Consider the following 6,403-nt stretch of genomic DNA (forward strand, 5'->3'; position numbering starts at 1 on the left):
GTCATCATCAACAGAAGAGTGAGTTGAAGGTGGACGATATAAGCCTCAGGGAATGGTGTAGGGGAGGCCACAGGAAGTGGTATAGGTGTATGGGAGGCCACAGGAACTGGTATAGGTATATGGGAGGCCACAGGAAGTGGTATAGGTGTAGGGGAGGCCACGGGAAGTGGTATAGGTGTAGGGAGGCCACAGGAAGTGGTATAGGTGTAGGGAGGCCACAGGAAGTGGTATAGGTGGAGGGAGACCACAGGAAGTGGTATAGGTGTAGAGGAGGCCACAGGAAGTGGTATAGGTGTAGGGAGGCCACGGGAAGTGGTATAGGTGGAGGGAGACCACAGGAAGTGGTATAGGTGTAGAGGAGGCCACAGGAAGTGGTATAGGTGGGGGGAGGCCACAGGAAGTGGTATAGGTGTAGAGGAGGCCACAGGAAGTGGTATAGGTGGGGGGAGGCCACAGGAAGTGGTATAGGTGGAGGGAGGCCACAGGAAGTGGTGCAGAAGATGGGGGCCACAGGAAGTGGTATAGGTGGAGGGAGGCCACAGGAAGTGGTGCAGAAGATGGGGGCCACAGGAAGTGGTATAGGTGGAGGGAGGCCACAGGAAGTGGTGCAGAAGATGGGGGCCACAGGAAGTGGTATAGGTGGAGGGAGGCCACAGGAAGTGGTGCAGAAGATGGGGGTCACAGGAAGTGGTGCAGAAGATGGGGGTCACAGGAAGTGGTATAGGTGGAGGGAGGCTACAGGAAGTGGTGCAGAAGATGGGGGCCACAGGAAGTGGTATAGGTGGAGGGAGGCCACAGGAAGTGGTGCAGAAGATGGGGGCCACAGGAAGTGGTATAGGCGGAGGGAGGCCACAGGAAGTGGTGCAGAAGATGGGGGCCACAGGAAGTGGTATAGGTGGAGGGAGGCCACAGGAAGTGGTGCAGAAGATGGGGGCCACAGGAAGTGGTGCAGAAGATGGGGGTCACAGGAAGTGGTATAGGTGGAGGGAGGCCACAGGAAGTGGTGCAGAAGATGGGGGCCACAGGAAGTGGTATAGGTGGAGGGAGGCCACAGGAAGTGGTGCAGAAGATGGGGGCCACAGGAAGTGGTATAGGTGGGACCACCCATACGTAGAATGTATGCACACATGACTGTAAGTCGCTTTGGATAAAAGCGTCTGCTAAATGGCATATATAGGTGGAGGGAGGCCACAGGAAGTGGTGCAAAAGATGGGGGCCACAGGAAGTGGTATAGGTGGAAGGGAGGCCACAGGAAGTGGTGCTGCCACAAGTGTAGAAGTAGTCTGTGAAAGGTCATTTAAAGGTTTATACATTTCAAAAACATGGAGAAAGCTGTCAAACATAATGTGATTGCGTTCTGAAAATGATTTACAGAAGAAAAAAATGTAGCCTCATGCATCACTCACTATAGAATGTAACCCATGTGTAGGTCAAGAAGACTATAGAATGTAATCCATGCCTAGGTCAAGAAGACTATAGAATGTAATCCATGCCTAGGTCAAGAAGACTATAGAATGTAATCCATGTGTAGGTCAAGAAGACTATAGAATGTAATCCATGTGTAGGTCAAGAAGACTATAGAATGTAATCCATGCGTAGGTCAAGAAGACTATAGAATGTAATCCATGTGTAGGTCAAGAAGACTATAGAATGTAATCCATGCGTAGGTCAAGAAGACTATAGAATGTAATCCATGTGTAGGTCAAGAAGACTATAGAATGTAATCCATGTGTAGGTCAAGAAGACTATAGAATGTAATTCATGTGTAGGTCAAGAAGACTATAGAATGTAATCCATGTGTAGGTCAAGAAGACTAGAATGTAATCCATGTGTATGTCAAGAAGAATATAGAATGTAATCCATGTGTAGGTCAGAAGACTATAGAATGTAATCCATGCCTAGGTCAAGAAGACTATAGAATGTAATCCTGTGTAGGTCAAGAAGACTATAGAATGTAATCCATGTGTAGGTCAAGAAGACTATAGAATGTAATCCATGCCTAGGTCAAGAAGACTATAGAATGTAATCCATGCCTAGGTCAAGAAGACTATAGAATGTAATCCATGCGTAGGTCAAGAAGACTATAGAATGTAATCCATGCCTAGGTCAAGAAGACTATAGAATGTAATCCATGCCTAGGTCAAGAAGACTATAGAATGTAATCCATGCCTAGGTCAAGAAGACTATAGAATGTAATCCATGCCTAGGTCAAGAAGACTATAGAATGTAATCCATGCCTAGGTCAAGAAGACTATAGAATGTAATCCATGCCTAGGTCAAGAAGACTATAGAATGTAATCCATGTGTAGGTCAAGAAGACTATAGAATGTAATCCATGCCTAGGTCAAGAAGACTATAGAATGTAATCCATGCCTAGGTCAAGAAGACTATAGAATGTAATCCATGTGTAGGTCAAGAAGACTATAGAATGTAATCCATGTGTAGGTCAAGAAGACTATAGAATGTAATCCATGTGTAGGTCAAGAAGACTATAGAATGTAATCCATGTGTAGGTCAAGAAGACTATAGAATGTAATCCATGCCTAGGTCAAGAAGACTATAGAATGTAATCCATGTGTAGGTCAAGAAGACTATAGAATGTAATCCATGCCTAGGTCAAGAAGACTATAGAATGTAATCCATGCCTAGGTCAAGAAGACTATAGAATGTAATCCATGCCTAGGCATGTAGCTCTATTTTTACATTACATTCAACAAGCAAACAGTGCTGTTTTCTCCTCTGGTCTGTCCTGTCTCTGGAGGGAATGCCATTTCTGGAGACCGCGTTCATGAAGCAATCCATTACAGTACTGCTGCGATTGTTGCTGGAAGCACGGAGAAACAACGAGAAGTCCTGTCTCTGGAGGGAATGCCATTTCTGGAGACCGCGTTCATGAAGCAATCCATTACAGTACTGCTGCGATTGTTGCTGGAAGCACGGAGAAACAACGAGAAGTCTGTACCCATCAATGCTACCATGTGTGACTCTCCTCCACCTAAATCCGAAAACAGCACTGGTTGATATAAAATCTGAACACTTTAAACATACAAACATCCCCATCCTCCTTTACCACTTAGACGCTGCATCAGGCTCTTGCAGTATATAACAAAGCAGCAGGCCAGATATTAAATGAACACCCAAAATGTGGAACAAAATGTTAATGAATCAAGTTAAATGAGTCAAGAGGACAGACTCTCCTGTTGTTCACGCTTAGGCACAAATACTTTGTTCCAACTGGTTTTGTCTCAATATAAACATGTTTGTTTAACGATCACAGAAGTAGCAGAAACACAATTGTTAAAGGAATTAAATTGCTCTATGTTTTAATACCCAATTAAAATTAAACACTGTCAATTCATAATGATTTGTAATTCCCTTATTTTATAGTAATAGACAGAGCCCAGTCTTGAAATCAAACAGCGGAGTTTATTCACGAGAGTACTGAATACTATACAGTTTTACCACAGGTTATAAACTGAAAATGACGTCCTCAGTTCCAGCCCCAATCCGTGCCATCTCCGTTCCAGTACAAAGGCTGTATCTCAAGCCTTCCCACATCCGCCTCCCTACTAATTTAATATCATTTACGAGTCAAGGCCTTCTCGTGTAGATAAGCATTCAAATACCAGTCTGAAGATTTGTACCAAGGAACAGACAGTCATTGTTCTAACGCTTGACCACATTCACACACATTATATTCAGTACTGGGATCAAGAAAGAAAATTCATACATATACAGTAACATAATAGTATTCTGATTAGTACATCCTGATTGAAATGTATACATAATTAGTCATCATAGATAAAAAAAAATTCCCTTAACAACAATAAAACAATTATTATCCACATGATTGACATATTGGGCCGTTGCTTGCTAGCAACATGGAGCCTCTGCAACATGGCTCTGAGGACAGCCGCCCTCGGGTTGAAGCGAAGCATGCTCTCCCACCCCCTGCGTCTCAGCACCCGGAGTCCTTAACTGTGCTCGAACAACCTCCGGTCCACATTACCAATCGTTACCAAACCCACTACAATGCTGCTTTACCTTGTTGTGCATGACAGCCAGAGGAACGAATCTCCTGAATGAACTGAGATTCTTGATCAATTAGATCATCTGCTGAAGCAACATTGATCATCCTCCCCCTAGCCCAGTCAAGGCTACATTGATCAGCCTCCCCCTAGCCCAGTCAAGGCTACATTGATCAGCCTCCCCCTAGCCCAGTCAAGGCTACATTGATCAGCCTCCCCCTAGCCCAGTCAAGGCTACATTGATCAGCCTCCCCCTAGCCCAGTCAAGGCTACATTGATCAGCCTCCCCCTAGCCCAGTCAAGGCTACATTGATCAGCCTCCCCCTAGCCCAGTCAAGGCTACATTGATCAGCCTCCCCTAGCCCAGTCAAGGCTACATTGATCAGCCTCCCCTAGCCCAGTCAAGGCTACATTGATCAGCCTCCCTAGCCCAGTCAAACATTGATCAGCCTCCCCTAGCCCAGTCAAAGCTACATTGATCAGCCCCCAGCCCAGTCAAGGCTACATTGATCAGCCTCCCCTAGCCCAGTCAAGGCTACAAAGGCTGTATCATTGATCAGCCTCCCCTGGCCCAGTCAAGGCTACATTGATCAGCCTCCCCTAGCCCAGTCAAAGCTACATTGATCAGCCTCCCCTAGCCCAGTCAAGGCTACATTGATCAGCCTCCCTAGCCCAGTCAAAGCTACATTGATCAGCCTCCCTAGCAGTCAAGGCTACATTGATCAGCCTCCCCTAGCCCAGTCAAGGCTTTGATCAGCCTCCCCTAGCCCAGTCAAGGCTACATTGATCATCCTCCCCTAGCCCAGTCAAAGCTACATTGATCAGCCTCCCCTAGCCCAGTCAAGGCTACATTGATCAGCCTCCCCCCTAGCAGTCAAGGCTACATTGATCAGCCTCCCTAGCCCAGTCAAGGCTACATTGATCAGCCTCCCCTAGCCCAGTCAAGGCTACATTGATCAGCCTCCCCTAGCCCAGTCAAAGCTACATTGATCAGCCTCCCCTAGCCCAGTCAAGGCTACATTGATCAGCCTCCCCTAGCCCAGTCAAAGCTACATTGATCAGCCTCCCCTAGCCCAGTCAAAGCTACATTGATCAGCCTCCCCTAGCCCAGTCAAGGCTACATTGATCAGCCTCCCCTAGTCAAGGCTACATTGATCAGCCTCCCCCTCGCCCAGTCAAAGCTACATTGATCAGCCTCCCTAGCCCAGTCAAGGCAATAAGCCTCCCCTAGCCCAGTCAAAGCTACATTGATCAGCCTCCCCTAGCCCAGTCAAAGCTACATTGATCAGCCTCCCCTAGCCCAGTCAAGGCTATTGATCAGCCTCCCCTAGCCCAGTCAAGGCTACATTGATCAGCCTCCCTAGCCCAGTCAAAGCTACATTGATCAGCCTCCCCTAGCCCAGTCAAGGCTACATTGATCATCCTCCCCCTAGCCCAGTCAAGGCTACATTGATCAGCCTCCCCCTAGCCCAGTCAAGGCTACATTGATCAGCCTCCCCCTAGCCCAGTCAAGGCTACATTGATCAGCCTCCCCCTAGCCCAGTCAAGGCTACATTGATCAGCCTCCCCCTAGCCCAGTCAAGGCTACATTGATCAGCCTCCCCCTAGCCCAGTCAAAGCTACATTGATCAGCCTCCCCCTAGCCCAGTCAAGGCTACATTGATCAGCCTCCCCCTAGCCCAGTCAAGGCTACATGATCAGCCTCCCCTAGCCCAGTCAAGGCTACATTGATCATCCTCCCCTAGCCCAGTCAAAGCTACATTGATCAGCCTCCCCTGCCCAGTCAAGGCTACATTGATCAGCCTCCCCTGCCCAGTCAAGGCTACATTGATCAGCCTCCCCTAGCCCAGTCAAGGTTACATTGATCAGCCTCCCCTAGCCCAGTCAAGGCTACATTGATCAGCCTCCCCTAGCCCAGTCAAAGCTACATTGATCAGCCTCCCCTAGCCCAGTCAAGGCTACATTGATCAGCCTCCCCTGGCCCAGTCAAAGCTACATTGATCAGCCTCCCCTAGCCCAGTCAAAGCTACATTGATCAGCCTCCCCTAGCCCAGTCAAAGCTACATTGATCAGCCTCCCCTAGCCCAGTCAAGGCTACATTGATCAGCCTCCCCTAGCCCAGTCAAGGCTACATTGATCAGCCTCCCCCACCCAGTCAAAGCTACATTGATCAGCCTCCCCTAGCCCAGTCAAGGCTACATTGATCAGCCTCCCCAGCCCAGTCAAAGCTACATTGATCAGCCTCCCCCTAGCCCAGTCAAGTCTACATTGATCAGCCTCCCCCTAGCCCAGTCAAGGCTACATTGATCAGCCTCCCCCTAGCCCAGTCAAGGCTACATTGATCAGCCTCCCCCTAGCCCAGTCAAGGCTACATT

The 6,403-nt window shown here is 48.1% G+C and overlaps 1 long non-coding RNA gene across 11 annotated transcripts; it reads left to right on the top strand.

The window, feature by feature from the left end:
- The first annotated feature begins 888 nt into the window (after window positions 1-888).
- On the top strand, window positions 889-3,355 carry LOC127912330 (uncharacterized). 11 transcript variants are annotated; one of them, XR_008081881.1, is made up of 5 exons: window positions 889-1,633; window positions 1,936-2,037; window positions 2,072-2,309; window positions 2,378-2,547; window positions 2,582-3,355. It is a non-coding gene; the product is annotated as an uncharacterized LOC127912330 (long non-coding RNA). The 11 variants fall into 11 exon arrangements; XR_008081882.1 differs by having other exon boundaries at window positions 2,072-2,275; window positions 2,310-2,547; XR_008081883.1 differs by having other exon boundaries at window positions 889-1,701; window positions 2,072-2,547.
- The last annotated feature ends 3,048 nt before the right edge of the window (window positions 3,356-6,403 follow it).

The sequence above is a fragment of the Oncorhynchus keta genome, chromosome 27 (genome assembly GCF_023373465.1).
Source record: "Oncorhynchus keta strain PuntledgeMale-10-30-2019 chromosome 27, Oket_V2, whole genome shotgun sequence".
Lineage (NCBI taxonomy): Eukaryota > Metazoa > Chordata > Actinopteri > Salmoniformes > Salmonidae > Oncorhynchus > Oncorhynchus keta.